General features: G+C 43.3%; 1 long non-coding RNA gene across 1 annotated transcript; it reads right to left on the bottom strand.

Annotated features, from left to right (window-relative positions):
• Positions 1-5129: 5129 nt before the first annotated feature.
• Positions 5130-7094, bottom strand: LOC148297694 (uncharacterized). The gene is made up of 3 exons (XR_015834543.1): positions 7076-7094; positions 6116-6179; positions 5130-5271 (listed from the first exon to the last, which is right to left on the bottom strand). It is a non-coding gene; the product is annotated as an uncharacterized LOC148297694 (long non-coding RNA).
• Between the last annotated feature and the right edge of the window lie 963 nt (positions 7095-8057).

The following is an 8057-nucleotide window of genomic DNA, read 5'->3' on the forward strand; positions in this document are numbered from 1 at the left end:
GAGGAGTCATTTGGTGAGTTTTGAGTGAAAACCAATCGCTAGAAGTATGGAATACACCAGCCACTCCAATTAGGAACGAACTGCCGTTGAATTTGAATTGTCTAATTTGGAACACCAATTGATTTCGGATCGAGCCCAAAACTTGGGCAACATCATAATATGGTGGGTGGAGTCATTTGGTGAGTTTTGAGTGCAATCCAATCGCTAGAAGTATGGAATACACCAACCACTCCAATTAGGAACGAACTGAAGTTGAACTTGAATTATCCAATTTCTCACACCTATTGATTTCGGATTGAGCTCCAAACTTGGGGAACGTCATAATATGGTGGGAGGAGTCATTTGGTGAGTTTTGAGTGAAATCCAACCGCTAGAAGTATGGGATACACTAACCACCCCAATTAGGAACGAACCGCCGTTGAACTTGAATTGTCCAGTTTGGAACACCTATTGATTTCGGATCAGGCCCAAAACATGGGCAACATCATAATATGGTGGGAGGAGTCATTTGGTGAGTTTTGAGTGAAATCCAATCGCTAGAAGTATGGAATACACCAACCACTCCAATTAGGAACGAACTGCCGTTGAACTTGAATTGTCCAATTTCGAACACCTATTGATTTCGGATCGAGCCCAAATCTTGGGCAACATCATAATATGGTGGGAGGAGTCATTTGGTGAGTTTTGAGTGAAATCCAATCACTAGAAGTATGGAATACACCAACCACTCCAATGAGGAACGAACTGCCGTTGAACTTGAATTGTCCAATTTCTCACACCTATTGATTTCGGATCGAGCCCCAAACTTGGGCAACATCATAATATGGTGGGAGGAGTCATTTGGTGAGTTTTGAGTGAAATCCAAACGCTAGAAGTATGGAATACACCAACCACTCCAATTAGGAACGAACTGCCGTTGAACTTGAATTGTCCAATTTCTCACACCTATTGATTTCGGATCGAGCCCAAAACTTGGGCAACATCATAATATGGTGGGAGGAGTCATTTGGTGAGTTTTGAGTGAAATCCAGTCGCTAGAAGTATGGAATACACCAACCACTCCAATTAGGAACGACATGCCGTTGAAATTGAATTGACCAATTTCTCACACCTATTGATTTCGGATCGATCCCAAAACTTGGGCAACATCAAAATCTGGTGGGAGGAGTCATTTGGAGAGTTTTGAGTGAAATCCAATCGCTAGAAGTATGGAATACACCAACCACTCCAATTAGGAACGAAGTGCCGTTGAACTTGAATTGTCCAATTTGGAACACCTATTGATTTCGGATCGGGCCCAAAACTTGGGCAACATCATAATATGGTGGGAGGAGTCATTTGGTGAGTTTTGAGTGAAATCCAATCGCTAGAAGTATGGAATACACCAACCACTCCAATTAGGAACGAACTGCCGTTGAACTTGAATTGTCCAATTTCGAACACCTATTGATTTCGGATCGGGCCCAAATCTTGGGCAACATCGTAATATGGTGGGAGGAGTCATTTGGTGAGTTTTGAGTGAAATCCAGTCGCTAGAAGTATGGAATACACCAACCACTCCAATTAGGAACGACATGCCGTTGAAATTGAATTGACCAATTTCTCACACCTATTGATTTCGGATCGATCCCAAAACTTGGGCAACATCAAAATCTGGTGGGAGGAGTCATTTGGTGAGTTTTGAGTGAAATCCAAACGCTAGAAGTATGGAATACACCAACCACTATAATTAGGAACGAACTACCGTTGAACTTGAATTGTCCAATTTGGAACACCTATTGATTTCGGATCGAGCCCAAAACTTGGGCAACATCAGAATATGGTGGGAGGAGTCATTTGGTGAGTTTTGAGTGAAATCCAATCGCTAGAAGTATGGAATACACCAACCACTCCAATTAGGAACGAACTGCCGTTGAACTTGAATTGTCCAATTTCTCACACCTATTGATTTCGGATCGGGCCCAAAACTTGGGCAACATCATAATATGGTGGGAGGAGTCATTTGGTGAATTTTGAGTGAAATCCAATCGCTAGAAGTATGGAATACACCAACCACTCCAATTAGGAACGAACTGCCGTTGAACTTGAATTCCCCAATTTGGAACACCTATTGATTTCGGATCGAGCCCAAAACTTGGGCAACATCATAATATGGTGGGAGGAGTCATTTGGTGAGTTTTGAGTGAAATCCAATCGCTAGAAGTATGGAATACACCAACCACTCCAATTGGGAACGAACTGCCGTTGAACTTGAATTGTCCAATTTCTCACACCTATTGATTTCGGATCGAACCCCAAACTTGTGCAACATCATAATATGGTGGGAGGAGTCATTTGGTGAGTTTTGAGTGAAATCCAATCGCTAGAAGTATGGAATACACCAACCACTCCAATTAGGAACGAACTGCCGTTGAACTGGAATTGTCCAATTTCTCACACCTATTGATTTCAGCTCGAGCCCAAAACTTGGGCAACTTCATAATATGGTGGGAGGAGTCATTTGGTTAGTTTTAAGTGAAATCCAACCGCTAGAAGTATGGAATACACCAACCACTCCAATTAGGAACGAACTGCCGTTGAACTTGAATTGTCCAATTTCTCACACCTATTGATTTCGGATCGAGCCCAAAACTTGGGCAACATCATAATATGGTGGGTGGAGTTATTTGGTGAGTTTTGAGTGAAATCCAACCGCTAGAAGTATGGGATACACTAACCACCCCAATTAGGAACGAACCGCCGTTGAACTTGAATTGTCCAGTTTGGAACACCTATTGATTTCGGATCAGGCCCAAAACATGGGCAACATCATAATATGGTGGGAGGAGTCATTTGGTGAGTTTTGAGTGAAATCCAATCGCTAGAAGTATGGAATACACCAACCACTCCAATTAGGAACGAACTGCCGTTGAACTTGAATTGTCCAATTTCTCACACCTATTGATTTCGGATCGAGCCCCAAACTTGGGCAACATCATAATATGGTGGGAGGAGTCATTTGGTGAGTTTTGAGTGAAATCCAAACGCTAGAAGTATGGAATACACCAACCACTCCAATTAGGAACGAACTGCCGTTGAACTTGAATTGTCCAATTTCTCACACCTATTGATTTCGGATCGAGCCCAAAACTTGGGCAACATCATAATATGGTGGGAGGAGTCATTTGGTGAGTTTTGAGTGAAATCCAGTCGCTAGAAGTATGGAATACACCAACCACTCCAATTAGGAACGACATGCCGTTGAAATTGAATTGACCAATTTCTCACACCTATTGATTTCGGATCGATCCCAAAACTTGGGCAACATCAAAATCTGGTGGGAGGAGTCATTTGGAGAGTTTTGAGTGAAATCCAATCGCTAGAAGTATGGAATACACCAACCACTCCAATTAGGAACGAAGTGCCGTTGAACTTGAATTGTCCAATTTGGAACACCTATTGATTTCGGATCGGGCCCAAAACTTGGGCAACATCATAATATGGTGGGAGGAGTCATTTGGTGAGTTTTGAGTGAAATCCAATCGCTAGAAGTATGGAATACACCAACCACTCCAATTAGGAACGAACTGCCGTTGAACTTGAATTGTCCAATTTCGAACACCTATTGATTTCGGATCGGTCCCAAATCTTGGGCAACATCGTAATATGGTGGGAGGAGTCATTTGGTGAGTTTTGAGTGAAATCCAGTCGCTAGAAGTATGGAATACACCAACCACTCCAATTAGGAACGACATGCCGTTGAAATTGAATTGACCAATTTCTCACACCTATTGATTTCGGATCGATCCCAAAACTTGGGCAACATCAAAATCTGGTGGGAGGAGTCATTTGGTGAGTTTTGAGTGAAATCCAAACGCTAGAAGTATGGAATACACCAACCACTATAATTAGGAACGAACTACCGTTGAACTTGAATTGTCCAATTTGGAACACCTATTGATTTCGGATCGAGCCCAAAACTTGGGCAACATCAGAATATGGTGGGAGGAGTCATTTGGTGAGTTTTGAGTGAAATCCAATCGCTAGAAGTATGGAATACACCAACCACTCCAATTAGGAACGAACTGCCGTTGAACTTGAATTGTCCAATTTCTCACACCTATTGATTTCGGATCGGGCCCAAAACTTGGGCAACATCATAATATGGTGGGAGGAGTCATTTGGTGAATTTTGAGTGAAATCCAATCGCTAGAAGTATGGAATACACCAACCACTCCAATTAGGAACGAACTGCCGTTGAACTTGAATTCCCCAATTTGGAACACCTATTGATTTCGGATCGAGCCCAAAACTTGGGCAACATCATAATATGGTGGGAGGAGTCATTTGGTGAGTTTTGAGTGAAATCCAATCGCTAGAAGTATGGAATACACCAACCACTCCAATTGGGAACGAACTGCCGTTGAACTTGAATTGTCCAATTTCTCACACCTATTGATTTCGGATCGAACCCCAAACTTGTGCAACATCATAATATGGTGGGAGGAGTCATTTGGTGAGTTTTGAGTGAAATCCAATCGCTAGAAGTATGGAATACACCAACCACTCCAATTAGGAACGAACTGCCGTTGAACTGGAATTGTCCAATTTCTCACACCTATTGATTTCAGCTCGAGCCCAAAACTTGGGCAACTTCATAATATGGTGGGAGGAGTCATTTGGTTAGTTTTAAGTGAAATCCAACCGCTAGAAGTATGGAATACACCAACCACTCCAATTAGGAACGAACTGCCGTTGAACTTGAATTGTCCAATTTCTCACACCTATTGATTTCGGCTCGAGCCCAAAACTTGGGCAACATCATAATATGGTGGGAGGAGTCGTTTGGTTAGTTTTGAGTGAAATCCAATCGCTAGAAGTATGGAATGCACCAACTGACAGGACCCGACCCAAATTCCACTTTGGAATCCGAGCCGAACCCTGTGCGTGTCCGACACCTGGCAGGTGCTGGACAAAATTGACCTTATTGCCCTTTTACTCAAAAGTGCTACTAAAAATGGAGTTTGACTTCTGCCGAAATTTCAGCAGAGTCTCCCCTGTAATTAGACCAAACCCAAAATTACACCTGTCAGAAAAGCATGGAAAACTGTACACCAACTGCCAGCATGCAAAATAAATACATTCCAAGAGTTAAGTATACTTCAAGGGCAATATCAGAGCTCTATACAGAAAACTACAAGTATAAAATAATTATACAAGTCCCTACGTCGTCAAGGAGTGTGGCAGAAGCTGGACTCGGCCCAATGGTGGCTCACTATGCACGCCTACTGCCTGGGGGCGCAAAACACGGAAAGGGTGAGTGGACCAAAAACAAAGCTTTAGAAACATAGTAGAGAAACATACTAACCCCCACTGTAAAAAAACTCAGTTATAAAACTAAACCATTTCTTATCATACTTGTACTGAAATCAAAGCGTACATATTTATATCTATAGATTTAATCACATACTTAAACAAACATTAAATTCTTAAAAGCATAGAAATCACTTTAATCTACCACCTAGGTGTACCCATTTATTAATCCGTCAATTCCGTTAGTTTCCGTCAATTCCATCCTTGTGCCACCGGAGCGACACGTCCTAGCAGACCTCGGGAAACACAAAGTCACCCGAGCCGCAATCCTCGCGGCATTCAGGGGACACTTGGTCCATCTGAGCCGCGTTCCTCACACCCACGGTTTGGGCGTCCCCGAAACTCGTGGGGCGGTGTCTAGCATGCTGACCTACCCGAAGGCAACTGGATGTCCGTCGACATCAATATAACCGAAGACAACCTTTTTATATCGAAGGCAACATATAACTGAAGGCAACCTTTAATATGCTTGGGTACCTAGGGTGGCTTTTAAGAAAATATAAAGTTCTGAAAAGTAAATAAGAATTTAATTTAATTATTATCAGCCCTTGAACTCTGCTGCCAATTTATCTGTTAATTATCTAACAATTCGGCTATGCCAAAAATCTCTAGGCACTCTCAACTCGGCAGCATATAAAATAAACATATAAAAACAACAATAAATCAAGTTGTTAAAACTCTGGGCAATGAATAACTTATTCAAGATCAAGAAATAAGATTAAATTGCATAAATTCATTTATGAAAACAAAAAGGTCCACTCACTGGTGATCTGAGCTAGCTGGACCTTTCGAAGGTCCCTCCTGCGGGTCACCTGGTGCCCGGGTGCCTGTATAGTCATCATAATATTCTATTAATAAATCTGCTCAATAAAATAATAATAAGTTAAAAACCCTCACCCCCGGCTCCTAAAGGTGCGTGCATCCTAATAAAGATTGTTCCTTTGCCCACACTAACTTTCCTCTCAGTGGATATGGTTTAGAAGTAGCTCGGGACTTAAAACGATAAAGTCCCTAAAAGTCAACTCAGGACCCCTTGGGGTCCACGGCCTCAAAACCCGCTCTAAAAATTGCTAGAGGTTCCCACATACCTAGGACACACGTCCCGAGAGTTTGGTCTCGATCGGACGGTAGGATTTCTCACGATCGCACGATCGGATAACGAATGGTTTTGCGTACTCCTAACCTTAGGGTTGGCCTTTTCAGAGTAACCAGGACTCCGATTAACGATCCGTCGAATCCTACACGACCCTGAAACTACCTAGATCAACATACTCCAGTTTGACTAAAATCCAACGGTCTGAACGTATTGAACCCAGAAATCGCACATTATGCGAGATCCGTTCGGGGTTCAAACGTTATCCGAATTAAGATCCGCGAATTGCTACGCGCTCGTGAGGATACGAGGATCATCCTAGGACCAAGAGTGGTCCCCAATACCTGGCTCGCGTGCCGTCCACGCGCCGGCAGCGCGTGGGTGTGCATAACAATTTCCGGCGGCCGGAAAATCTCCAAACCGCCGGCCCAAACTCCTAGTCCAGGTAAAACACCTAATTTGGAACTACTTTTGTTCTTGGACTATGGCCAAAAAGTGGCTGGAAGTTACTAAAATCGACGACGTAAACCGGCAGAAACTTAACTCGTAAATCGTCCTGTCAAACTTTAAAATCTCTGAAAACCTACCCAACCAGCAGCTAGAGCACGAAAATCAGTCGAAAAACCATACCTAATTCTTCCGATTTGGGGGTCGGAGGAGGGAGAAAGAGAGGCTTGAAATTCGGAGAAAAACCAGCCAATTCCGGGCTGTTTCCGGTGGCTGTGGCGTCGGCGGAGGCAGGAGGAAGGTCGGAGCGGCTGTGGGTGCGACGCCGGTCAGGTCTTGGCTGGTCCGGTGCGGTTTGGTGGAGGTGGGTGGTGGCTGGGCTGGTTCGAATGAACAGTAACGGGTAGGGGGTTTTGCGCGAGGAAGAAGAGAATGAGGAGAGAGAGAGGTAATCTGATTTTAAAAAAAATCTGATTATTCGAAAATTACTTTTTTGTCCTTTTTCAGTATTTTGCTCGTAATTTCTTCGTTACCAGTCCAATTCGAGTCCACTACGTGTCTACGGACTCGTTTCGTCGTGCTCTACACAACGGTATAAGTAGTTTTCCCAAATTCTTCCCCAGTGAACAAGTCAATTTAAAACCTAATAAAATATTCTAAGGGTAGTTTAGTCTTTTTCCTTGTTAAAATATTAGTTAAATAATAATTAAGAATTGGGTTGTTACAATCTACCCCCCTTATGAAAATTTCGTCCTCGAAATTACATACCTGTCACTCGAAGAGGTAAGGATACTGGGCCCGCATCTGCTCTTCGGGTTCCCAAGTGGCCTCCTCCACGGTGTGACTCCTCCACAACACCTTTACTAGTGGAATATCTCTGGACCGAAGGACCTGCATCTTCCAGTCCAGGATTTGAACAGGCTGCTATACGTAATTCAAATCATCCTTCAACTCTATAGGCTGATCCTCCAGTACATGGGATGGGTCTGGAATATATTTCCGGAGCATAGACACGTGGAACACATCAAGTAAACGGGAAAGATCTGCTGGCAAGGCAAGTCTGTAAGCTACTGGGCCCACACGCTCCACAATCTCGTATGGTCCAATATAGCGAGGGCTTAGTTTTCCCCTAAACCCATTGAGTGAAATCCAACCGCTAGAAGTA

This window comes from Prunus avium, chromosome 1, assembly GCF_965620075.1.
Source record: "Prunus avium chromosome 1, drPruAviu1.hap1.1, whole genome shotgun sequence".
Taxonomy (NCBI): Eukaryota; Viridiplantae; Streptophyta; class Magnoliopsida; order Rosales; family Rosaceae; genus Prunus; species Prunus avium.